This window comes from Capra hircus, chromosome 14 (genome assembly GCF_001704415.2).
Source record: "Capra hircus breed San Clemente chromosome 14, ASM170441v1, whole genome shotgun sequence".
In the NCBI taxonomy this organism is placed as follows: Eukaryota; Metazoa; Chordata; class Mammalia; order Artiodactyla; family Bovidae; genus Capra; species Capra hircus.
In genome coordinates, this window is record NC_030821.1 from 65153997 (window position 1) to 65179644 (window position 25648).

A 25648-nucleotide genomic window follows, 5' to 3' on the forward strand; every position below is an offset into this window, starting at 1 on the left:
ATTATGTATCTTTCTCCTTTTTTATACTGTGGCTTTCCTGAGGGTAAGGATTGGATCTTATTTATGTCTGTCTACTACCCAGCACAGAATCAGGATATGTGATTACTCAATATGTGGATACCTCAATAAATGATTGCTCATCAGATATTTAATATGTTCAACATTTAATAATGGTTTGTTGTTGTTCAGTCGCTAAGTCATGTCCAACTCTTTGCGACCCCATGGAGTGCAGTGCTCCAGGCTTCCCTGTCCTCCACTATCTCCCGGAATTTGCTCAGACTAATGTCCATTGAGCTGGTGATGCTATCTAACCATCCCATCCTCTGCTGCCCCCTTTTCCTTTTGCCTTCCATCTTTCCTAGCATCAGGGTCTTAACATGGTAATATTTAATAACTATTGCAGTCCAAGGGGTTGCAAAGCGTCGTACACGACTGAGCAACTGAACTACAACATACATACTACATGTTTGTTATACACAGATATTCGTACCTAAAATATAACTTCTATTATGCAGGCATTGCTGCTCTAAAATGTTACATGTGTGCCGATAAAACCCTGCATTCTGATAAATTCAAAAATCACAGCATTTGGGGGACAGTTGGCCTGAAGCAGAGTATTCACAATTCATACGGCTCTGTAATGAAGCACAGTCCGAGTGACGATACCAGTCCAGTTCAAAGGGTGTAAGTTCTGAATTAGAATAAATACAATAACTATAGGGCCTGAGTGACTATAGGCCAATCAATACTGTGTTAAAGGGGAGGCGGAACTTGATGGAGGGGGCTAGCGAAGGGTTGAGGCTGCTGGGTGCAGAGGCAGAAGCAGGCAGGTGTCTTCATCCCAAGTTCCTGGGGCAGAGCACCTTCAGGCCCTGCTGGAGTGTGGCCAGGATGGGTGGTCTCTTGAGCCCCAAGCCTGGGCACAAAGACGAGGGCAAACCGAGCCACACGAGCACCTCAGACAGAGCACGGGGCCACCGGAGCCCCGAGGAGGAGCTGGGAGGGCGGAACCCTGTGGCTTGCTCTGCTCAGCGGTGTGTACCTTGCATCCAGCCACCCTCACTTGGTGGTGCAAAGTATTAACATGCCAGGAACAGTTGCCTGTGAGCCAGTGCGGCGCCCGGGCTTTGTTGACGCCAGTCGCCTGTATGCCTCGTGTGCGCTGGACCTCCTTGTGGAAGCACAGACAGCAGAGCAGACATTCCGTAACGGAAGACATGACCGATACACCAAGGATGCCTGCTGGCATCCTACCAGTCACACACCCTCTGAGGTTGTGGACTGTTCTCTTCTTGGTCCACGAGTCTGTTAAGTAAACCCATTCTGTGAGCAGAGAGTAAGGCAAGATGGAGCTGGGGCACACTAATCCAAGTGAAAGTGTTAGTTGCTCAGTCGCGTCCGACTCTTTGTGACCCCATGGACTGTGGCCCGCCAGGCTCCTCTGTCCACAGAATTCTCCAGGCAAGAATACTGGAATGGTTGCCATTCCCATCTCCAGGGAATCTCCCCAACCCGGGGATCAAACCCGGGTCTCCTACATTGCAGCCAGATTCTTTATCCAAGCCACCAGGGAAGCCCCCTAGACACTAATGAAAGTGAAAGTTGTTCTGTCGTGTCTGACTCTTTGCGACCCTGTAGACTATATACTCCATGGAATTCTCCAGGCCAGAATATTGCAGTGGGTAGCCTTTCCCTTCTCTAGGGCATCTTCCCAACTCAGGGATCGAACCCAGGTCTCCCACACTGCAGGTGGATTCTTTACCAGCTGAGCCACAAGGGAAGCCCAAGAATATTGGAGTGGGTAGCCTATTTCTTCTCCAGCATATCTTCCCAACACAGGAATCGAACTGGGGTCTCCTGTATTGCAGGCGAATTCTTTACCAACTGAGCTATCAGGGAAGCCCTAGACACTAATGAAGGGTACCATAAACCCATGATGTGATCGCTTTCCCCATCAGAAGCAGCTGCGCTCACACCTCTGCACTTGGATTCAGAGGACCTCAACCCCATCCTGCCCGAAAGCTGTGTGACCTCAGGAAAATCACTTAACCTCTCTGTGCCTCAGTTTCCTCAACTGCAGAATAGCACCAGTGACATCCCCGAGTCCTTTGAAGGAGCAGATGAGCTCCTAGTGGATGGAAAGTTCTTTTTAAACTGTAAGGAGCTTTACAGAGTATTGTCTTTCCTGCCGATCAGTGCTGGGCTACTCAGGTCAGCTTGCCTCCTAGGGTGCCTTCTCCTGCCGGATGCTCAGTTCTAAGGGCAGAGGGCAAATCCAGCTACATTGGGATCAGAATAAATTAATCACTGGGATTCAATGCAGAAGTTCGGATGACCTTTGGGAAATGTTGCTGACCTCTGACGACAGTGAGGAGGAGGGGACCCCGGCCTCCCTCCCTACCGATGCCTCCCTCACTGAGCGCTCACCCATCAGCCTCCGTCTCCAGGCCTGAAGTCATCAGCCGATCCCTGGCCCACTGCTCTGCCCCCAGCCCCTCCCACCAAGCCAGGCCCGCCTGTCCCATCACCCTCTCATTTTGCTTCCCCGAATAGCACAGAGGAAAGGAACACTTGATTCCGGAATCACGTGAACTCTCAGCATCATTAAAATCCTGATAGCCAAGTTGTGGTTTCTTGAACCTGTCTCTTTCCCTGGGGAATGGGCTATGACTTCCTGACTTCCTTCCTTCCTTCCCTGATGAAGGGGATTAGAAATGCATGCTTTGCAGACTTTAATGTGCCTGGGAATCACCTGAGGAGCTTGTTAAAAAGCAGGCTCTGTTGCTTAGGGTCCTGAGAATCAGCCCTTCCAACAAGCTCCCAGGTGATGCAGTTTCACCTCTGACATATGGATCCATGTTTGAAGTCCCTGCCATAGTGATTACACTTAGTGGTATGGCCATAAAGATTTTTTTTTCTTCAAAGGGTGCCCCTTTGAGAACAGGGAGAGATGAATAGAGAATCCTCTGCTCCCCTCAGAATTCCAAGCGCAACAAGAAAAAACAAGCTTGGCTGTAAAGGCAGGCAGGGCATGGGGAGCGAGAAGCGTGGTCCCAGCCGCGGCTCATAGGCAGGCTCGCCACGCACACGTGTGCGCTGCAGGTGGGCCTCGGCCGGCTGCAGAAGCCTCTAGAGCTCAGGCCTCGACTTGCCACGCTGGGAACGAACGCATCCTCTGAGCTGGGCACTCGCCTGCTTCTCCGGCTTCACTCTCCTGAGGAATTTTCAAAGCACACAGGGCTTGCCCAGCAGGAGTCTCCCAGGGCGGAAATCCACATCGAGGGCTTTTCTTTTCAGGACTGCCGTATCTTTTGGACTTGAGGCCTGTAGGCAAAGCTTTCCTTCTCCACCCTCACCAACTGTGAACCTCTGTTGCTGCCAAGGAACCGACACCAGGGACTGGAGGCAGATCGGAGTGGGGTTCAGGAGACGCCTCCCCAGCCCCACCCAGCACATCTTGCTTTTAGTTTCACTCTCCTAAAAGGCCTGCTTCTCAGAAAGCTGCTGACTCACCCAGAGTGTGAGGGTCTTTTTTTTTTTTTTTTTTTTTTTGTCTCCTTCTCAGCATCATCACAAAGCCCCGAGATTCTTGAGGTCAGTTTAACGAGTGGCTGGGCCTTAACCATTTCCTTTCTCCTCCCCATCTCCATCCCAGGATCCCAGGGCCTCAGACCTTCTAGAAATGGGAGTTGATACCCCCATTTGCCTTGCTCTGCTTTTAATATTGATTATTTCTTCTCTGTAGGTCTTGACGCACTAACTGCTCTGAAGTCAAAGTAAAAAGATTCCCAGGATGTAAGCAACACGGGAACTGGTGAGTGACCGTGTATTTGGCAAAGGTCGAGGCCTCCACTGGATTTCAGGAAGGGAAGGGAGATGGAAGGGAGTCGGGCAGGGGAAGCGGGGTCCGAAGCCCGTCCAGGGGGCAGTTGAACTTTTGCACCTCTGAAATTGTTTTTGTCGAGACGCACCTGGAAACAGCGCAGTGCAGAGAACCCAACTGTGTGTCCCTGAGAATTCGCTGGGTCCCGTCCACCCCTCCCTAGACGCAGACTGGAGCCTGCAGTTGGCTGTGCTGACCTCTCTCTGCTCAGATGCTAGCATCTCAGGCTTACCCTCCGGAGGGCATGGGCTGGGGATCATTCTCACGAACCTTGTAACCAGGGTTAAGGACGCATTCTTACAACACGGAGGGAACTCCGCGGTTCACACCAGTTTGTAAACCGTAGCCCCGAGGAGACATGAGTAAATGGAGACGAGAAAGCCACCTTTGCTCCTTTGAATGGCTGTCGCTGGCAAGAGGCAGGCGGGCAGCTAGTGACTCAGCCTAAGGAGAAATTCCTAACAAGAGGTCGGCAACGGTAAAAATCGATGTCCGTTAGAAGTAGTGAGTTCCCTGTCATTGGCAGAATCCAAGCACAGGTTGGAGAAGCGTGGATGGGAAATGTTGAAGTGGGGAGGGGTTCTGACAGGGCAGTGTTTTACAAACTGTTCCGTGATGACCGAGAATCCTGGGGGGCAGGAGGATGAGGGGAAGGTTCAGGGAGAATGAACGGCGGGACTGTGTAAGCTCTCACGTGCATCCCCTCAACACTGTCTGTTTTATGGGGCAGGCTCCTGCTTTAAGGGCCTCCCAGGTGGCGCAAGTGGTAAAGACCCCACCCGCCAATTTAGGAGATGTAGGAGGGTCAGGAAGATTCCCTGGAGGAGGGCCCAGCAACCCACTCCAGTATTCTTGCCTGGAGAACGCTATGGACAGAGGAGCCTGGCGGGCTACAGTCCATGGGGTCACAAAGAGTCAGACACGACTGAAGTGATTTAGCGCACAAACACATGTCCTGCTTTAAAACAGCCTGAAGTTGCTGGATGAGACGGTCTCTCCCCAGACCTATTGTCCATGGGCCAGGTGTACCTGAGCTCGCCACATGTCACACGTGTGGCCCCAAACACCTGATCTGTGTGAAGAGTGGGCAACTCACCAGGCGTGATGGGGACTCTGATCAGAGGAGAGCTCACTCCTGTCACAGGACCACCAAAGAAAAGAGTTGCCAGCGCATCACGCCACCGAGAAACTTGCCCAGGATCCAGACCACACAGACCAGAAGGAAAGGCCTGGTGGGAATGCTGTGCTGGGTTCCCCCAAGTCCCCAGGCTGTGAGAGGACAGTGAGCATGGCTTCCCCAAGGGAGCTGGGGTCCTCCTGCAGCACATTGGCCAGTGACCAAAACCTGGCCCGACAAGCGTGAAAAGAATCGCACCCTAGATGCTGTGGGTGGAGAAATTGCTCAGGAAAGACACCTATCACAGGACGAGGGTCTGGAGGTCTGAGAAAGGAGCACAGGGGCCTCCTTTGTGCTTTGTCGCCGGGTCTTCTTCCCCCTGGGCCTGGGTCAGCTGCCACAGTAAACGTGCGCCGAGGGCAGGGCGCTGTGGGAGGCCAGAGATGCGGTTCTTTTTCAAGAAACTGACGGCCTGGATGAGAATCGAGTTTGACAGTCCCTGTACAGAAGCTGTGTGTTAGCTGTGTTCTGAGTGTTGTGTAGCAGGGGCGTGGGAGAGGAAGGGGAGGGGGCTAAACAGCAGCTTGAGCTGTAACTTGGTGCTTCCTTGCAAGTCTTGAGGCACAAGTTGGGCTTTGAGGACAGAGACTGTGTCCTTGATTCAAAGGACCTGAGATATGTGCTCAGGAAGTGACTGTTTAATGATTATAGGGAAAGTGATAGAGAGTTCCAGAGGCTGTGTCTGTGGTTAAGATCAGACAGCTCAGGTTCAAATCCTGTTTCTTCCACTAGCCATGGGGTTTCATAGACAGAAGTTGCCAATCTGTCTATGCCTCAGTCTTCCCATCTGCAAAATGGGCACCATGCAGTACCTACTACATAAGAGGGCTGCTGGGAGGAGTCAATAAACTGAGTCATGCAAAGCTGCTTGGTCCCCTGCCAGTATACTGTTAATGCCCAATAAATATTAGCTCTTATTCTTGTTCTGGAAGTAGGATGTGATCCCGATTAAGGTTTAGTGTTGGGACACGAAATAGCAGCATAGACGAGAAGACAGAGCACTGGGCCAGGAGTCAGAAGCCCTGGCTTAGTTGCAGGGAAGGGGTGCAAGAAGCATCACTCCCCCCAGGCTCACTCTACAGCGGAGATGCAGCGAGAGGGCAGTCCAGGGCAGCACCATCTTTCCTGCTCTCTCTCCGGTGGTCCTGGCACCGGTCCAAAGGCAGAGGCCACTCAGCTCTTTATTACCTGCTAGGGGGCCTCACGGAGAGTGGTTGGACTTCTCAGGACCTCTCCTTTTCCCAGTAAAGCCTAACGTGAGCCACCTTCCCTTGCGGAAGTGAAATGCTCAGGTACAAGAGAGAGTCTGCTGGTACCAATGGGAAATCATTTAAAACTTGCACTTGGGTAGCATCATCTGGCGGAGAAGGCGGTGGCACCCCACTCCAGTACTCTTGCCTGGAAAATCCCATGGACAGAGGAGCCTGGTGGGCTGCAGTCCAAGGGGTCGCTAAGAGTCGGGCACGACTGAGCTACTTCACTTTCACTTTTCATTTTCGTACATGGGAGAAGGAAATGGCAACCCACTCCAGTATTCTTGGCCTGGAGAACCCCAGGGACGGGGAGCCCAATGGGCTGCCGTCTATGGGGTCGCACAGAATCGGACACGACTGAAGCGACTTAGCAGCAGCAGCGTCATCTGGAGCCTCACAGTCAATGAGCATTGATTTCCCAGCCGTTCTCCAGAGAGCCTTGGCTATCTCCTCAACTGGAAGATAGATTGTTCAAGCGATGCTTCACTATGCAGAAGGCATCATCCACCTCCCAGGATTTGAAGCATATTTCAAATAAAAATGGCACTTGCCTGAAAATTTGTCAGGGTCACCTTTCTTGTATTAGTGGTGGACATGGAACTCTGGAATGGGCTTACTTGGGGACCTACCTTTTTTCTCTCCTGCTTCATCACCCTGTGATCCTAGCTGGATAATAAGATGGTTGTTGTTCAGATGCTAAGTCGTGTCTGACTCTTTGTGACCCCATGGACTGCAGCATGCCAGGCCTCCCTGTCCTTCACTATCTCCTGGAGTTTGCTCCATGTCCGTTGAGTCAGTGATGCCATCCATCTTATCCTTTGTTGCCCCCTTCTCCTCTTGCCCTCAGCCTTTCCCAGCCTCAGGGTCTTTTCCAATGAGTCTGCTCTTTGCCTCAGGTGGACAAAGTATTGGAGCTTCAGCATCAGTCCTTTCAATGAATATTCAGGGTCGATTTCCTTTAGGATTAACTGGTTTGATCTCCTTGCTGTCCAAGGGACTTTCAAGAGTCTTCTCCAGCACCACAATTCCAAAGCATCAATTCTTCTCAACCTTCTTTATGGTCCAACTCTCATATCTGTACATGACTACTGGAAACAACCATAGCTTTGACTTTGATTATATGGACCTTTGTCAGCAAAGTGATGTCTCTGCTTTGGTAGTTTAAACCAAAATTGTTAACGGCATAAGCACAGCCCCTGTACCTACAGGGTCCTAAAAACTCACTCATGCCAGTCTCCTCCCTGTGCACCCCCTAACATCTGCCAAGTGACCCCAGCTTCAATCCTACCTTTAATGGGAAAGGAACAGGGATGAGGCAGGGGGCAGCTTCAAAGACAAAGCATCAGAGAGAGGAGGTCCCGATTCCTGGTTCTATCAGCCATTGGCCTCACTTAGCTTCTGTTCTACCTCTTTTCAGATGAGGTGACTGGGCTAGGTCAGGGGTGACAAGTAGATCTCATCTCCTGCCAATTCTGATCAATTGGTCATGGCTGCCAAGGGCACTGCATGGAGAAGGACTCTGAGGCATACCCAGGAAAGAGGGTGCTACAATGGATTAGTGATGTCTGCTGGGGAGCAGTAGGGAGGACATAGCCCACGTGCCACCTTTTGGCATTTGAGAAAAAAAGATTTCCAAACGCCCCTGACTGCTTCTGCACATCGTGGTTTTACATCGGGGGGGGAAGCACAGCAAAACCTCATTAATCTGGACCACTTTAGGTCCAGCCCAAGTGACTGAAAAAGTCATCATCTGAGGGTGCCTATTGCAAGCAGGTGAGCTTTATTATCCTTCAGTTTGCAGAGTCAGCTCAGCCCAGCTAGCTGACAGGGCAGAGGCCAGGGTGGTGGTGGTCTGTGCTTGCAGGTCTGACCATATGGCTGAGCACACCTCACTTGTAACACTTCTAGGGCACTTACTGTATGAGCTTTAGATCAATACCAATGAAACTCAATGAAGCAGGGCTTTTTTGAAGTAGAAAATCATTCCATGGGCAGTTTTGCTCCTGTTTCAAATTGCCAGGGGATCTGAATTAGAGAGGTGTCACTGTACTAGCTGGGAAAAAGCTATTTTTCCAGAATTATATGCAGAAGATGAGACCAAGTGGTTCAGAACTACATTTCCTCTGAGTTTCCTGATCTGTAAAATGGGGAATTAATATACCTCACAGGGCTCTGCAGGAGGGTAATTGAGATAAAACGTGGAAGAGACCCAACTGAAGATCTTGCTCACAAACTATGGTCAAAAGATGCTATTTCTCTCCTCCCCCACCACCCCAAACTCTACCTCCATAATTACCTGAAAGCAGAGCTTTCTCCTTGTCATGCATTCGAGAAAAATGAGGTTACAGATTGTCTTAATAATACCATAACTTCTCAAATGACTCCTGTTAGTTTTTCAGAGGCTCTTTTTTTGTTGCTGATGATTCTTCCCTAGGAGCGGTCCATGTAAACCTTAAACTTGAGTTACTCCTTAGTCTTCCGCAGGGAGTAGCTGATGCCCCAAGGGTCTGACAGGCATGCACATGAATCCCTTGGTAACAAGTGTCTCTAGAAGGGACTGAAGCCCACTGTGACTAGACCGTGTCTTCCCCTCAGCTCAGCAAGCATCACCCCCCGAATTCACCCACTATAGGGAGAGTCCGGACAGCCAAGGGGGAGAAGAGCAAGTTGGAACCCACTGAATTTGAGTGGGAGCACATCTAAAGGATGGGCTTTACTTGCTCAAAATGGGGAAGAAGTTGGAACTGGAACTCCTCTTTCAGCCTTAGTTTCTGAGATTCTTCAAGAGAAAGATTCAGTTTATACTTTAAAAAAAAGCAAGACCAGTTAAATCCATATGAACGGGGGATTGGAACCCACGCACAGCTGGAGGGGCAGTGCCTCTGATCACAGAAGCCATGGTCGGGGTGGGGAAGGCCTGGACTCCCAAGTGAGCCCATTAGGACCCCGGGGTGGCTAGCCCAGAGCTGAGTTCTAAGGGGGCAGCAGGCAGGTGCACGCCTGTTACTCTGGCCATGCGGAGCGTCAGTCCCCAGTCTTTTCCAGCCCCTGGCCTGGTCTGGGCCGGATAGCATCGTGCTTCTCTTCAGTTCTTTCTCTGGGGCCTATCACAGAACAGCTTCCCTGCCGCCTGAAGAGCTGTCCCACCCCCAGAGAAGGCATAGCCAGAGGTCACCCTACTGTCCCATAGGCAGGGATGCAGGGAGTGGGTCCCAGCCTGCCCTTCCATTCTTTCCACTGAGGCTGCACTCCCTGCTGTGGGGACCCTGTCCTCCGTCCCCTCCCTTCATCCTTGTCTGGCCTCAGACTCCTAGATACTCCTTTAGATGAAGCTGAGGGTGCTGTGGACCAGGCAGGACCTTAGGGTTAAAGATCGTAGCCTCGCCTGTAGAGGCCTGACCAGGCACATCACTCCAGACTCAGCAGGTGCTGCAGCGTCCCCCTGAGGCCTGTGTCCCCTCTCTGGGCTCCCACAGAGGATACTGGTGAGGCAGCACTGCAGAGCGCTTAAGACCACACACTCTGGTGCCAGACTGGCTTGGTTAGAATCCCAGCTTGTACCTCTGCTAGCCTGTGATCTTGACCAAGTTATTAAACTTCTCTGTGCCTCAGTTTCCTCATCTGTAAAATGGGCCACCAGGTAGGGTAGCGATGACGACTGCAGAGTTTATGAAACATGCATAGAACAATGCCTGGCACTGAGTAAAAGTGTTAGTAAAACAAGACCAGTAGGTAACTACATGCAGAAGTCAGTCTGTTGTGTGATCGCCCGACTGACACCAAGACGGTCAGCTTCCTACCCGCAGAAATGAAGTCCCTCATTCTGCCTGTGGGTTCAGGGAGGCTTTCACCTGGACCCTGAGGGAGGGGCAGCATTTCTGCAGAAGGAGAGGGAGGGGCAGCCTGGGCAGAGGTGCCGAGGGGAGGGAGACATGCAGAGGGTGTCGGGAAGTCTGGTGGCGCTGGAGCTGGGAGAGCCTGGCGGGGAGCACACGGCAGCTGAGAGGGGCAAGTGCGGCTTGGTCAAACCACAGACGTTCTCGAATGCCGCGCTCAGGTGTGGACTGTTGGCAGGAAGTAGTAAGCAGGTCTTGGGACTTTTAAACCAAGTGATGCCGCCTTGGGTTCAGAAACCTGACGTGGTCACAGTGTGGAGGGTGGGCTGCGAGTAAGAGATCAAAGACGAGTCAGGAGGCCAGAGGCAGCTGCAGAGAGATGACCCCTGGAGATAGGACATGACCACCCAAACTGAGGCAGTCACAGCAGGGGCGAGCAAGGGTGGGTCTGCAGAGTACCAATTCAGAGAAAGCATTGCTGGGACTCGAACCTGGAAAGTGAGGAAGGATGTGTCAAGAGCAAGCCCCAGACTCCCAGCTTGGAAATCTAAAAGAATGATCCTGTTAACCAGGGAGCAAACAGAGAAAAAGAAGTGGATGTGGCAGAAGGTGCTGGGAACATAGCACTGGGCACACCTGTAGGACGCCCAGGGTCTGGTTGAACAGGTAATCTCGGGAGTCCAAGTGGCTTGCATTCAAATCCTAAGGGGTTGTATAACTTTCCTGAGCCTCAGTTTCTTCATCTGTATAATGGGGATCATGCAATTATTAGCTGCCCAAGAGAGCTGCTTTGATCAGTACATGTAAAGTGTTAAGGACTATGCCTGGCACAGACAGATTGCTCAATAAACATGCCCTGGAATTAACATTAGTATTAGTACTGATAGTGATCCTAGGATTATTCGTATCATCATCCTACTGGAAACGTCCACCATGAGCTTGGAACCCAGAAGTAAGCTCGGGTCGGGATGGGTTAATTTAAGAGTCACACGTACATAGGTCAGTGATTATCTTATCAGCCTGGCCAGTGTGTTCTTGGGGGAGGAACAGATGAACATGGCCTAGGTGCTTTTCTTTTCATGCTATTTTCACTTGTTTATTTGGCTGTGCGGGGTTTTAGTTGCAGCCAGTAGGAACTGTAGTTGTGGCATACGAACTCTTAGTTGCAGCATGTGGGATCTAGTTCCCCAACCAGGGATTGAATCCAGGCCTCCTGCATTGGGAGCATGGAGTCTTAGCCACTGGATCACCAGGAAAGTCCTTGACCTAAGTTTTTTTCAAATATCACCTTCCCCAACTGCAGTTTAGCCCCCACCCCACCCTTGCTGCCCTATGAAAAATCAACATGGGCCAGCGTCACCATTACCCAAAGGCATACGCCACATCCCTCAGGCCTATTGGAATGGAACTAGGATGGACAGGCAGCTGATGGAGGAGATGGAGAGGCCGTGGGGGACTGCACACTCGGGGACAGCTCAGAGCCAGAGGACAGCCCTGGAACGTGGTCAACATGTAAGAGGCAAAACCAGAAGAAACAGCTCAATCGGGGAACCAAGTCACAAGTGTCCCACATAACATCAACATGAAAGCCACTCAACCCTAATGGGTCAGATGTGAAGACTCTACCATAGGCAGTTGGTTCGTCTGCAGATCCAGGTGCAAGTTCAAACCACACTCCCATTCGGTAGCAGGTTGAGGGGTCTTTGGGGGCTTCCCAGTGACGCTAGTGGTAAAGAACCTACTACCAAAGCAGGAGACTTAAGAGAGACAGGTTCGATCCCTGGGCTGGGAAGATCCCCTGGAGGAGGGCACGGCAACCAGCTCCAGTATTCTTGCCTAGAGAATCCCATGGATTGAGGAGCCTGGCAGGCTACAGTCCATGGGGTCACAAAGAGTCAGACCCGACTGAAGCAACTTAGGAGGCCCGCACAAGGGTTCTTTACTCCCTCCATTATAGCAGTAGACTCAACGTCTCTGAGCTAAACAGGAGTGGTGAGAAGTGAGAAATGGCAGCCCACCCTCCCCCGCACCGTCCACCTAAATCTTCACCCTAGGTGCCCAGCCCTAAACTCCACTCCACGTTCTCCAGAGCCCAAAGTGTCAGCCAAGGAAGGAGCAACACCTGAAATGGGTAGGAAACGGTACTGAAGTGGATATTGGATTCTATTAGTCAGACTTTTAGTTGCAAAATAGAGATCTAATTCATATTGACGTAAGTGCAAAAGAGAAAAGCAGCCCGTATAATTGAAAAGTCTGAGCTGGTCTGGCTTTGAGCCCAGCTGGAGCTAAACAGTGTCGGCGGTGTGTGGTTTTTTGCTCCATCTCCTCCCCCGGCTTGCTTCTATGTGAGCACGTTTCACCCACCGACCCACAGCCCCTTCTCTCAGCAGCCCCCACAGAAAGAGGGCCTTGCATCTGTCATCATCATTCTAGCAAATACTCCGGCCTTGAGAAGGTCAGGCCACATGTCCATCCCTAAGCCGAGGGGGGCTGGCTGAGCCCCAGTAGAGGGACTGTGCCGAGGAGGCCCTGCCTCCCCCAGCCTGTGTGGGATGCCATCCTCGCTTCTGGTGGCCCTCCCAACTTTGGAGGCCTCTTGTGTGTAGGAAAATGGTTCATTTCCTTTCCCTATTGCTGCTGCAACACACTCCTTAGTGGCTTCAATCACGCACATTTATTATTTTACAGTTTAGGAGGTCAGAAGTGTGAAACGCATCTCCGTGAGCTAAAATCAAGGTGCCAACAGATTGCATTACTATCTGGAGACTCGAAGGGAAAACCTGTTTCCTTGCATTTCCAGCTTCTGGGAGCTTCCTGAATTCCGTAGCTTGCGGCCCCTTCCGCCTGCAGGCCAGGAGTGGCCAGTCTTCTCATGGCGCGTCTCTGTGGCGCTAGCTCTTCTGCTTCTCCATCCTATCTCTGGCTTAACTCTTGTGATTACCTCATGCCTATGCAGATAACTCAGCATCATCTATTCTGAGGTCAGCTGATTCTCAGTCTTAATTCCGTCTGCTACCTTAAGTCCTCTTTGCCATTTAAGGTAACATATTCACGGGTTCCAGGGTTCAGGGCAAGGGCATCTTTGGGGGCTATTATTCTGCCTGCCTCAGTGATTGTTACCCTCATCAGTTCTAACCTTGATCCAACACTTAGTTAAGAAGTCCCTTATTGTTTTAGTTTAGTCACTAAACCATGTCTGATTCTCTTGCAACCCATGGACTGTAGCCCACCAGGCTCCTCTGTCCATGGGATTTCCCAGGTAGGAATACTGGAGTGGGTTGCCATTTCTTTCTCCAGGGATCTTCCCAACCCAGGGATGGACCCAGGAATCTGCATTGGCAGGCAGTTGTTTTTTTGTTTTTTTTGTACCACTGAGCCACCTGGGAAGCCCAAGAAGTCCATTCAGTTCAGTTCAGTTGCTCAGTCGTGTCCGACTCTTTGCGACCCCATGAATCGCAGCACGCCAGGCCTCCCTGTCCATCACCAACTCCCGGAGTTTACTCAGACTCACGTCCATCGAGTCAGTGATGCCATCCAGCCATCTCATCCTCTGCCGTGCCCTTCTCCTCCTGCCCCCAATCCCTCCCAGCATCAGAGTCTTTTCCAATGAGTCAACTCTTCGCATGAGGTGGCCAAAGTGCTAGAGTTTCAGCTTTAGCATCATTCCTTCCAAAGAAATCCCAGGGTTGATCTCCTTCAGAATGGACTGGTTGGATCTCCTTGCAGTCCAAGGGACTCTCAAGAGTCTTCTCTAACACCACAGTTCAAAAGCATCAATTCTTTGGTGCTCAGCCTTCTTCACAGTCCAACTCTCACATCCATACATGACCACAGGAAAAACCATAGCTTTGACTAGACAGACCTTAGTCAGCAAAGTAATGTCTCTGCTTTTGAATATGCTATCTAGGTTGCTCGTAGCTTTTCTTCCAAGGAGTAAGCGTCTTTTAATTTCATGGCTGCAGTCACCATCTGCAGTGATTTTGGAGCCCCAAAAAATAAAGTCTGACACTGTTTCTACTGTTTTCCCATCTATTTCCCATGAAGTGATGGGACCGGATGCCATGATCTTCGTTTTCTGAATGTTGAGCTCTAAGCCAACTTTTTCACTCTCCTCTTTCACTTTCATCAAGAGGCTTTTTAGTTCCTCTTCACTTTCTGCCATAAGGGTGGTGTCATCTGCATATCTGAGGTTATTGATATTTCTCCCGGCAATCTTGATTCCAGCTTGTCTTTCTTCCAGTCCAGCATTTCTCATGATGTACTCGGCATATAAGTTAAATAAGCAGGGTGACAATATACAGCCTTGACGTACTCCTTTTCCTATTTGGAACCAGTCTGTTGTTCCATGTCCAGTTCTAACTGTTGCTTCCTGACCTGCATACAGATTTCTCAAGAGGCAAGTCATGCCTTTAATTCATTTCATCCTCATAAATCCCCAGAGAGGGGTTATAGCAGGTCTCTCCATCTTACCATGGAGGAAACTGAGGCCCTGAAAAGTTATTCATTTCCAAGGTCATGGATGCAGTAACCATAGAGTTGAGGCTGGACTTAGACCCCAAAGTCCAGCTCTTCACCAGGAAGTCAACTCATGGAGGATGTTGGGAGTCTTAGAATAATGGAAAATAGAGATACTTTCCTACAGCAGTCAAGGTAGGTGAGGTGGTGGGGAGGTTGTCTGGTGCCAGACCCCCTGGGTTTATGTCCCAGTTCTGTCCCTTACTAGTGATGTGAACTTGGCCAGCTCTCTCCGCTTCGCTCTGCCTTCCTGTCCTGGACAAGGAAAGGAGCATTGCAAGACTACAGTGAACGGGTGATTGGTTTTATTTTTGTGTTTTAAACTAAGACAAATTCCTGGACCCCAGTTTTCCTTTCCTGCATGTAGTTTCCACCTACTTTTAGTGGGGAGAGAAAATCCCATGTCTACACCTCCGTGTACTTTCCTTTTTTCCTGTACTTCCCCATAAGGCAGCACGGCAGGGATGAGCCAACCAGGACTCTCTCTCAGCAGCCTGTGAGCTAAGAATGGCTTTACATTTTTAAAGAATTGTTTTAAAAAAAAAAAAAAAATGTGACGGAGACTGCATGTGACCTACCAGGCCTAAAATATTTACCCTCTGTCCCTTTCCAGGAAAAGCTTGCCGACCTCAGAAAGCACAAGGGCTGGCGAGCCCCGCAGTCCCGGTCGGCACTGGCTGCTCGGGGCCCCTGTAGACCTTTAGACTGTGAGCCCTTCGGTCGGAGAGGAGGTCCTCTCGCAGCCACTGTGGCAGCAGTAGTGTTGGTAGTAATAGCAGAGGTGGCGGTGGCCAGGATTTATTGAGCATTTACTGTGGGCAAGCGCTGTGGTAAGAGCCTCATGGCCTGAAATCAAACCCTCTACAGTGCTCTGAGGGACACACACTGTGAAGGCCTGTGATGTGTGGGGAAAACAGAAGCTGCTTGGAGGACCAGGTCACCGACTCGGGATGACACAGGAGAGGAACAGGGATTTGAGCCCAGGCAGTCTGGGTCTGCACTTCTACCCTGCCTCCCAGTGTCACCATCTCCTCTCCTTTCAGGCGGAATCAACTTTGACCGCGCCTTCTGCACTGACTCGCCCCACCTCACCTCTTTCTCCTAGTTCTCCCGCAAAATTCCTTTCCCCTGCAAAAGAGAAACTGGGAAATGGAAGGGCTATGAGGAGCGGCTCAGACTCAAACATGTAAAATTTCGTTGCCAGCATCCATCCCTCTCTCATCCATCTGTCCATCACCCATGCATCCGTCTATCCATCCATCGAGCAAACACGGCACCAGGGTCTCAGGAGCACCCACGTCTTTGACGGTGCCAAGTGGAGCAAACCTTAAGGCCCCAGGTCCCCCAGATTTGCTGTCACGGGGACGCGCCCAGAGGAGCTCACTGAATAGCACCGAGCACTTGATTCACATGCTGCAATTCGGGGTAGCGCAAGGCTATCCCAGCACCCTCCCCCACCCCCACGTGGTTACCATGACGACATTATTTTAACAAACAGCTCCTTAATATTTAATGAAAATTACACTCCTGGCAGACAATCAGAGCAACCACACTGCAGAGCGCTTAGAGGGCTCCACGAGGACATTTTTGCACGAAGCCTTCAGTTTCTCCTGATGCCCATGTACCATCCATTGCCAGAAAATGCAAGTGTTCTGGAGGCTGGGAGCCAACGCGATGCCAGGCCTGCACTGCACGCAGCAATTGAGGGTTGTCACTTCTTTAATGCAGAATGTCACAGCGGCTATGTGTGGACGGGGGAGCGTGATAGCATTATTAAACGCTCCTTTGTACATTGATCTACTAATTTCACCACCCCTCGCCTGAGACTGCTGCAGCCTCATCTGCTTCCTGTGTCTTGAATCTTGAGCTGGGTTGTGGGACCATGTCCTGTGAGCACCAGGGTGAGAAAGAGCTGTTTCCTTTTCAAGGCACCATCTGGTCCCAGCTGGTTGATTCAGTAACAGCCAGGTGCAGGAATGGGAGCACCCAGCCCTCTGGCCTCCAAAGGGCTAATGCCAAGAGAGCAAAGACCAGAACATTCTGTGGCAGCCTCCAGCACTCTGATGGCCCAGCTATTGGCTGAGCCTGGGGGGGTGGGGAGCACAAATTAATTTACACATTGGAGATCCCCATTGGGAAAGATGGGTGGTTAACCAAGTGGGGAGAGTGTTAGCATGGTGATCTGTTGGCTGTGTGCCCTTAGGTAAATTTCTTAACCTCTCTGTTCTTCAGTTTTCTCATCCATAAGTTGGAGATAATAACGCTACCTATGGGGCAACCCAACTGTGATTGTGAGGTTTAAAAAAAAATGAAATAAATGTATAAAAAGCACTAAAATCATTCTTAAAATACTCAACAGTGGGCACATGGTAAGTATTAAAAAGCTCCTAGCTGGGATTTCAGGTTCCCATGGTACCCTGCATACGATTATAATAGCTGACGTCTGTGAAGGGCTTACTGTCCCTCAGGCACTAAGCAGTCATGGAGGGACACGATGTCATTTAATCTTCACAGGCAATCCTGTGAGGCAGATACTCTCGTGATTATCGTCCTCACCTTGCAGAAGAGGAAATGAGCCCAGAGGCGTTGGGGAACTAGTCGAGAGGCTACAGTAAGAGGGGGTTTGAATCCAGTTTGCCTGCATCTGCCTCCTGACCAAATGCAAAGCATGCCAGCGCAAGGAGCACACAGGTGGTGCTGGGACCACAGGTGCCTCCCTGGAGGGCTCTGGGGATAGCTGTCTGGGGCAAGTGGCTGTGCATGCCTTGAAGGCTCATGGGTCTTCGTGGACAGAGGATGGGAGTTGAAGGTGGAGGAATGGTTCTAAGTAAGAGGACCCTGAAGAGCTTGGACAGGCTGCTCTGAGGAAAACCACAGCCTGGTTGCCTATTCAAAAAGGCAGACTCTTGGCATTGAGAGGGAGCTTACCTTAAACAGATAGTCACCTGCATAATTTGAATACATTTGATTCTTATTTGAAAGGATTGGAAGAGAAAGCATGAGACATAGAGGGAGGGCAGTCTTTGGAGTTCTCCGTTTCCTTATGTAGGATTTCATTAGGGTTATGTGTCTATGGGGTTTCCCTGTGGCTCAGCGGTTAGGAACCTGCTTGTTTAATTCCTGCATCAAGAAGACCCCCTGGGGGAAGGAAATGGCAACCCACTCCAGTATTCTTGCCTAGGAAATCACACAGAGGAGCCCCGAGGGCTATAGTCCATGGGGTTGTAAAAAGAGTCAGACATGGCTTAACAACTGAGCACCCACGCAAAGTGTCTGTAGCAAGGGTGTATGTATATGGAAAATGAAAATATTTTGTGCTTGTACCTCCAAAAGCAAAGAAAGAAAAATGATGTAGGCTGTGTAGCAGATTACAATCAAAGACATAGTGTACTACCACACTTTTTAATATATATGTGTGTGCGTGTATCAGCTATTTATTGTCACAGCAGTGCTTCATAACAAACCACTACCAAGCTCACTGAGGAACAACAGGAAGTAATTGTTTAGCTCCCAGTCTGTAGGGTTTAGCCTGTCTGTGTTGGTTTTGCTTATGAACCTGAGGTCAGCTAAGGGTCAGTTAGGTGGCTCTGCTGGTCTCAAGTGGGCTCACGGTTACCTGTGGGATGGCAGGAGGCTGGCTGCTCCAACATGACTGCAGCTGGGATGACGGGGGTGAGCGGCCCGCACGCCACACCTCATCCCTCTCCAGCCGTCTTGCCCAGGCATGTTCTCGTGGTAGGCAAGTGAGAGCGCAAGCAGAGAGCTGCCAGTGCTTTCCCAAGCCTTGGCTTACGTCCCATCTGCTAACAAACATCCCGTGAGCCAGAGCAAGTCTCATGGCCAGAGTGCAGTGGGGAGGCTCTACGGGCTCAGCGTCAGAGTCCAGACACGAGGAGGGGCAGAGAATCAGGACCCTCATCACAATCAGGAACACTTTTCCCCGATACGTGAAATACATAGCCAGAGGGAAGTTGCTGTATAATTCGGGAAGCTCAACCCAGTGCTCTGTGACAACCTCAAGGGGTGGGAGGGAGGTTCAAAAGGTCGGGGACGTGTGTATACTTAGGGCTGATTCATGTTGTCGTACGACAGGAACCAACACAACACTGTAAAGCAATTATCCTCCAATTAAAATTTTTTTTAGGAAAAAATATGTTTCCCAGAATCCACCTGATGAACCATCAAGCCATCAGGGAGAAGAAGTCCTCAACGACAGATTGGAATAGTCATAGAACTTCTTCTGGCCCCGGAGCCACAAGATGAACTTGACCTCAAAGTAGGTCTTCAGTGCACAGCTTTGAAGTCAGCATCTGAGTCTTCAGCATGACACCTGATCCCTGATTCAAGGTGTCTGCAGTGATGAGCAGACCCCGGTCAAGGAATGGGGACTGGTGTGCTCCCTCCATAGCACTCGGTTTGGGTGCCTTCTTGTCCTGAGCTGCTTTCTCCCAGAGCCCCTAGAACTTGGTGTTAGCTGTATGTTCCCAGCAGAACTTTGTACTCCAGGTGTGCCCTGAAGGCAGTCTGCTTAGAAACATAGGCCAAATGAAAGCAGGCCTTGTCTAAATATTTTTTCTTAATTCCAAATCATTTTTCATTTGTAGTAGCCCTGGGCTCCCCTTGTGGCTCAGCTGGTAAAGAATCCGCCTGCAATGTGGGAGACCTGGATTCGATCCCTGGGTTGGGAAGGTCCCCTGGAGAAGGGAAAGGCTACCGACTCTAGTATTCTGCCTGGAGAATTCCATGGACTGTATAGTTCATGGGGTCGCAAAGAGTCAGACACGATGGAGCGACTTTCAATACGCTGAATTTATTTTGCACTTGATACTTCTCATAACGTGAAAGACTAGAATGATTCCCATTTCCCAGGTCGGGACACTGAGGTCCAGGGACCCTGAGTGACTTCTTCAGAGTGGCAAAGCCAGGTGTGCAACCAGCCCTGTCTCTCTCCACCCCCAGAGATCTCCAAGTTAGCCCCAGGGACTGGGTTCACATCTTGATTCTGCCTCTTGCAGACATGTGATCTTGGATATGTCACTTACCCGCTCTGAGCCTCTGGTGAGAATTCTATCTCCCTGATAGGGTTTTTATTTTTAATTTTTAAAAGATTTTATTTATTTGGGTATTTATTTTTGGCTGTGCTAGGTCTTCCCTGATGCTTGGGCTTTTCTCTAGTTCCAGCAAGAGGGAGCTGCTGTCCAGTTGCCGTGCACAGGCCCCTCGGTACGGTGGCTTCCTTTGTTGCAGAGCATGGGCTTCAGGCGCACAGCTTCAGTAGATGCGGCACGTGAGCTCAGTGGTTGCAACTCCAGGGCTCTAGAGCACAGGCTTAATAGTTGTGGCATGTGGGCTTAGTTGCTCTGCAGCATGTGGGATCTTCCCAGATCAGGACTAGCACCCGAGTCTCCTGCATGGAATGCAGAAGGATTCTTTCCCACTGAGCCACCAGGGAAGCCCCCTGATAGGGTCTTTATGATAAGTAAATGAGTTTAAAATTAACTGAGATTCTTGAGTGCTGCCCTCCAGTCGGAAATGTTCCTCATGCTCTCATGTAATCCTCAAAACCACCCTGAGAAGTAGTACTGGTATTATCCCGTCTTTACAGATAAGCAGCTGAGCCTCATTGACAATCCCCAGTGACCAGCCGGAGGTCACACCATGGTGGAGCTGAGACCTGGAGGAAGGCTGTGTGCCTCAGAAACCAAGGCCCCTCTGTTTCCTGTGAAGAAGTTCAGAAAGGATGCTGTCATTTTCCTTTGGGAACCTTGAGATTGAGCGGCACATAGGGGAAAACCCTGCTGCCACCCTAAAAATCATCTAAAACTGGTGCTTCCCCAAGCATCTAGCCCCTTCAGACAGTAGGAACGTTATTTTAGACCTGGGGTCCCCAGCTTCTGGGCCATGGACCTGTACCTCCTGTCGGATCAGTGGTGACATTAGATCAGAAACAAAGTACAAAATAAACAGGGTTTCCCTGGTGACTCAGTGGTAAAGAACCCTCCTGCCAACACAGGAGACGCAGGTTTGGTCCCTGGATTGGGACAATCCCCTGGAGGAGGTAATGGACAAACCACTCCAGTAGTCTTGCCTGGAGAATCCCATGGGCAGAGAAGCCTGGCGGGTTACAGACTATGGGGGCATGAGTCGGGCACGACTTAGCGACTAAGCACGCATGCACACACAATAAATGTAATGTGCTTTAATCGTCCCAAAACCATTCCCACCCACCCAGTTCCTGGAAAAATTGTCTTCCATGAAACCAGTCCCTGGTGCCAAAAAGGATGTTGACCACTGCTTTAGAGAATCCCTGAGCTCATACCCCTAGGACCAACAGAAAAAAAAAAAAAAAAAAAACACCCTACTCCAGCTAAAGGTCGAGTTCATTGAACCCAATGACTCAGAAGGCAGTAACATCATCCAGCACTTAAGAAACACTGAATGAATTACGTGCCCAAATTCCTCTGGTTCAGATGTAATATCGCTGCCAGTTTCATTTGCCAGGCACGTGAGCATTACTAAAAGGATCCACACTGGGCACTTAGGCCCCTCCACCCGTACCCTGACACCTCTCCCATCTATAAAGCTTTCTGAGCACCTTGACAGCAGAGTCTTTTAACTCGTGAAGGGTAGTTAGAGCACGGATGAGTGCCTGTGTTCCACACAAAAGAAAACAAAGGCTGCAGCCGTTAAATTTTGGCAAAAGAGGTCAAGGCCGACACTGACTGTTTCTCTGTGTTCGGTCAGAATCGTGGGTCCAATTTCTGTTCCACCATTTACTGTCTGTGTTGGCGTTAGTGGTAAAGAACCCAGCTGCCATTGTAGGAGACGTAAGAGGGTTCGATCCCTGGATCAGGAAGATCCCCTGGAGAAGGCAATGGCAACCCACTTTAATATTCTTGCCTGGAGAGTTCCATGGACAGAGGACCCTCACAGGCTACTAGTTCATGGGATCGCAAAGAGTCAGACGAGATGGAAGTGATTTAGCACAACCTTGGGGAAGTTACTTTCCTTTTCTGTGCCTCTGTTTGCACCTCCGTAAAATGGGGATAATAGTGATTACCTTTTAGATAATAGCGATTACCTTGTTCTGAGAATTAAGTAGTTAATCCATGTCGTGCGCTTAGAACCACAGTACCTGAAGCACACAGGAAGCCTGTGATAAATACTGCATCTTGCTGTTACTACGTGCATGTTGAGTAGTCATTTATGGAAATGAAGTGACGCTTAGCAAATGTAGTTTGGAGACAAAATCCTTAGGGGGCATGGGAGTGGAATCACAAAAGACGGCTAGTGTGATGAGCACATTCCAGAGTCCACTGGGATAGGTGACTTGCCCACGGTCTTCCTGCTAGAGAGAGGCCACTTGGGAAGTAGAAGCCAGTTTCCCTGACCCCAAAATCAGGATCCTTTCTGCTTGTCCACAGTTCCTGAGAAGGGGCTTCTGCCCCATCCCTAAGTCCCCTCCTACCGCTCTGTAACTTACCATGAGAAAAGTGTCTATATTCACTTATCTAATGGAAACCTCCCTGAGCTCCTTAAACCTTCCAGCCAGCAGATTCAATGGTGCTGAGCACCTATGTTTGCAGTAACCATGCAGAAAGGAGATAGCCTGTATGGAAGAATAATTAAGCACTAGGTTTAATTAAATCAATCTCCCTCTCTGCTTCCATGCCCCCCTCAAATCAGAAGCCTGTTGAAACCCTTAACTGGAAGCTCTGATTTGAGCCGTTTCTAATCAGACTCAAAATTGCTAGCTTGTTGTCTTAATCTGCTCCCGAGATATCGGGCTTCCGTGTGTGATTCATCTTTCCTTTCCTTGGACACGTTTCAGACACAGACAATCATTGTACTACAGCTTATCCTATTGTGGTTATTATTCCCTGAAAGGAGTGAGTAGAAACAGTAACTTTCCTTGCATATTTCTTCAAGCACCCACACAGCCCTCTTTTTAATTCCAAAGCCAAGGGATGAGCTTTGTGCTTTTTTTTTTTGCAACCGCTGTAACCAAGGTCCTTTGCCTCCACCCTCAAGAATCTTCATTAATTTTTTTAAACCTTTCTTCTCTTTTCTGAAGGGTGGTAACCTGCCCCAAGTTGTGAAATAATGACAGTATGCAAAACTGGACCTTGGGTCCCCTAGCATTTCTCCCTTCCCTCCCAAGCCCGGGGGTGCCTGCCTCTTCCTGAAGCCCACTTCTGCCACCCTCATCCAGTCCTTGGGACAGGCCAGGTGGGGCCTGAGTGAAACTGCAGAGCTCTTGTGTTGAGGTGCGATGGCCTTGCTGAACGAAGCTTGGCCCTCGTGGGAGGAGTGGTGGTGGGAACACTGAGAAAACTCAAGGAACCAGAAGCAAGCAGTGGAAACCCTGGGTGCAGGTGGCGATGCAAATTCAGCACCTAACGGGGGGTTGGGGGGTGCCTGCATTGGGTTCAGCACCGGTGCTTTTTTTTCTTTTTCTCTTCTCTTTTTTTGATCAAAGCATAGTTGATTGACAATATCATGTTAGTTTCGGGTGTGTGCAGGGTTTACTGCATGACCGTGTTCTTTTCCGATCCTTACATGGGCAACCTCTGATTCTTCCTATTTCCACCTAAAGACACCCCTTCAATTATAGAGGCAAGAATGGTATACAGAGGGGTAACAGTACTTCAGAAAAACAAAACAGAATCACTGGAGCTGGGGGTGATGTGATCTGGGTGAGATTTTTCAGTATTGCCCTGAAGTGAAGTGACAGTCACTCGGTCGTATCCGACTCTTTGTGACCCCATGGACTGCAGCCCACCATGCTCCTCTGTCCATGGGATTCTGCAGGCAAGAATACTGGAGTGGGTTGCCATTTCCTGAAGCAGCATAGAATTGTTGGAAAACAGACACCAGAACAGGAGAGCAGGCAGAGGGGCAATGGCAGCTTGAACCAGGATAGAAAGCAGTGGGAAACGATCAGATTTCAGGGTATATTTTGGAGAAAGAGACAATGGGAGCTGCTGATGAATAGGCTGGGGTGAGGGGAAGGGTGTGTTCTCGCCTGTCTGGACTCTGCTACTGAGACCTCACTGGCTCATGAAGATATCACCGGATTGCAGTCAGGAGACAGGCCTGAGCTGTGAGCAGTATGGTACTTGGCAAGTTAGCAACAGAGTCACATCACCGAGATGTTGAATTTGTCATTTCCAGAGGAACCACCCGGGGCCCGTCTGCACAGTGACAGCATGTGGCTGTGATTCACACAAACACACCCAATGAGAATGAAATACAGAAGACATCAGGAGGCCGAGGCATCTTTGTCCTGTTCAGTAAAGGAAGGGCCCCTCTTAGGCGGTGCTGTGTTGCATTGGAGGTTTGGAGTGGCATTGAAAGTCTTTATTGTAACAGCCCTGACAATAACAACATATTTTAAACAGTGCTTTCCAGCAGTGGGAGGAGGCAGGGGCAGCTTTGCCCCCCCAGAGGACATGAGCAAGGTCTGCAGACTTGGTCAGTTGTCACAGCTGGAGGGGGTTGCTCCGGGCGTCTACTGGGTGAAGGATTTCAGCATGTTGCTGAACACCCTACAACACACAGAATGTCTCCCTCAGCAGAGAGTTAGCTGACCTGAGTGTCAACTGTGCCAAAGCTCAGAAATCCTGATTTTTTTCCTCAGTTGGCATAACATGATTTCTTTTATTTCTTGTATTTTATTGAAGTGTAGTTGATTTACAATCTGTGTTAGTTTCAGGTGTACAGCAAAGGGATTCAGATTTTTATGTATTTTTTCCTTTTACAGATTCTTTCCCCTATAGATTATAATAACATGTTGAGTACAGATCCCTGCACTATAAAGTAGGTACTTATTGGTTATATATTTTATATATACTAGCATGTATATGTTAAGCCCCAATTCCTAATTTATCCCTCCCCCGTCCCCCCTTCCCCTTTGATAACCATAAGTTCATTTTCTATGTCTGTGGGTCTTCTACTAATTTACTGGTAGAATTTAATTTGTATCATTTTTTTGAGATTCTACAGATAAGCGATAGCATACGACATTTGTCTTCCTCTGATTTACTTAGTACGATAATCTCTAGGTCCATCCATGTTGCAAATGGCATTTCGTTCTTTTTCATGGTTGTGTAGTATTCGTGTGTGTGTGTGTGTGTGTCTGTGTCTGTGTCTGAGTGACATCTTCTTTCTCCGTTCATCTGTTGCTGGACATTTAGTTTGCTCCCATGTCTTGGCTATGGTGAATAGTGAACAGTTAATCGTACTGCAGTGAACATTGAGGTGCATGTATCTTTTGATGAGATGCAGTGAACACTGAGGTGCATGAATTATGGGAGAAACTCTAATTTTAACTATAGACATCCCATGCTGGGGGGAAATGGTTAACCCTATTCAGGCCTGTTGCAAAATCCTGTGGTTCAGAGCATCAGCTTTGTGGCCTGGTGGGCTCTGCTGGTGTCTACACCTGATAGCGGAGTTTCTTGCTCTATATGCTTGGGAGGCATCAATGAAGAGTTAAGTACACATACATTTATAGCAGCATGTCTGAAAGGCTGCCAGTTTCAGGGAACTATTTATTTTAATTAAAATGCACAAAAATGCCATTAAAAGTTATGCAACATGTGCTAAAAATTGGAAGCAACTGAAATGGTGTTCTGTAGGTACCTAGATAAACAAGGCGTGGTGCATCCGCACAGTGGGGTATTACTTAGTCACACAAGGAAATGAGCTCTCAGGCCGAGAAAACACGTGGAGGAGGCTTAAATGCATCTTAGTAAGTGAAAGAAGACAATCCAGCGTGCTTCCGTATTGAATGAGGCCAGCTCTAGCACGTTCTGGTAAAGGCACAACTACAGGGACAGCAGAAAGGTCAGGGGTTGCCAGGGGTGGTGGGGAGGGAGCACAGGGGGTTTTTATGGTGGTGACGCTCCTCTATGAGACTGTGATGGTGGACATGTGTCATCATAGATTTGTCCAAACCCATTAAATGAACAATACACAGCAT

General features: G+C 49.6%; 1 protein-coding gene across 2 annotated transcripts in view; it reads left to right on the plus strand.

The window, feature by feature from the left end:
* The window catches only part of ZHX2 (zinc fingers and homeoboxes 2), a 180417-nt gene that overhangs the window by 81013 nt on the left and 73756 nt on the right, over positions 1-25648 (plus strand). For both annotated transcript variants that reach the window (XM_018058532.1, XM_018058531.1), the window contains exon 2: positions 3746-3814. The gene's annotated coding sequence lies outside the window, so the exon portion shown is untranslated. The remainder of the gene's footprint in view (positions 1-3745; positions 3815-25648) is intronic.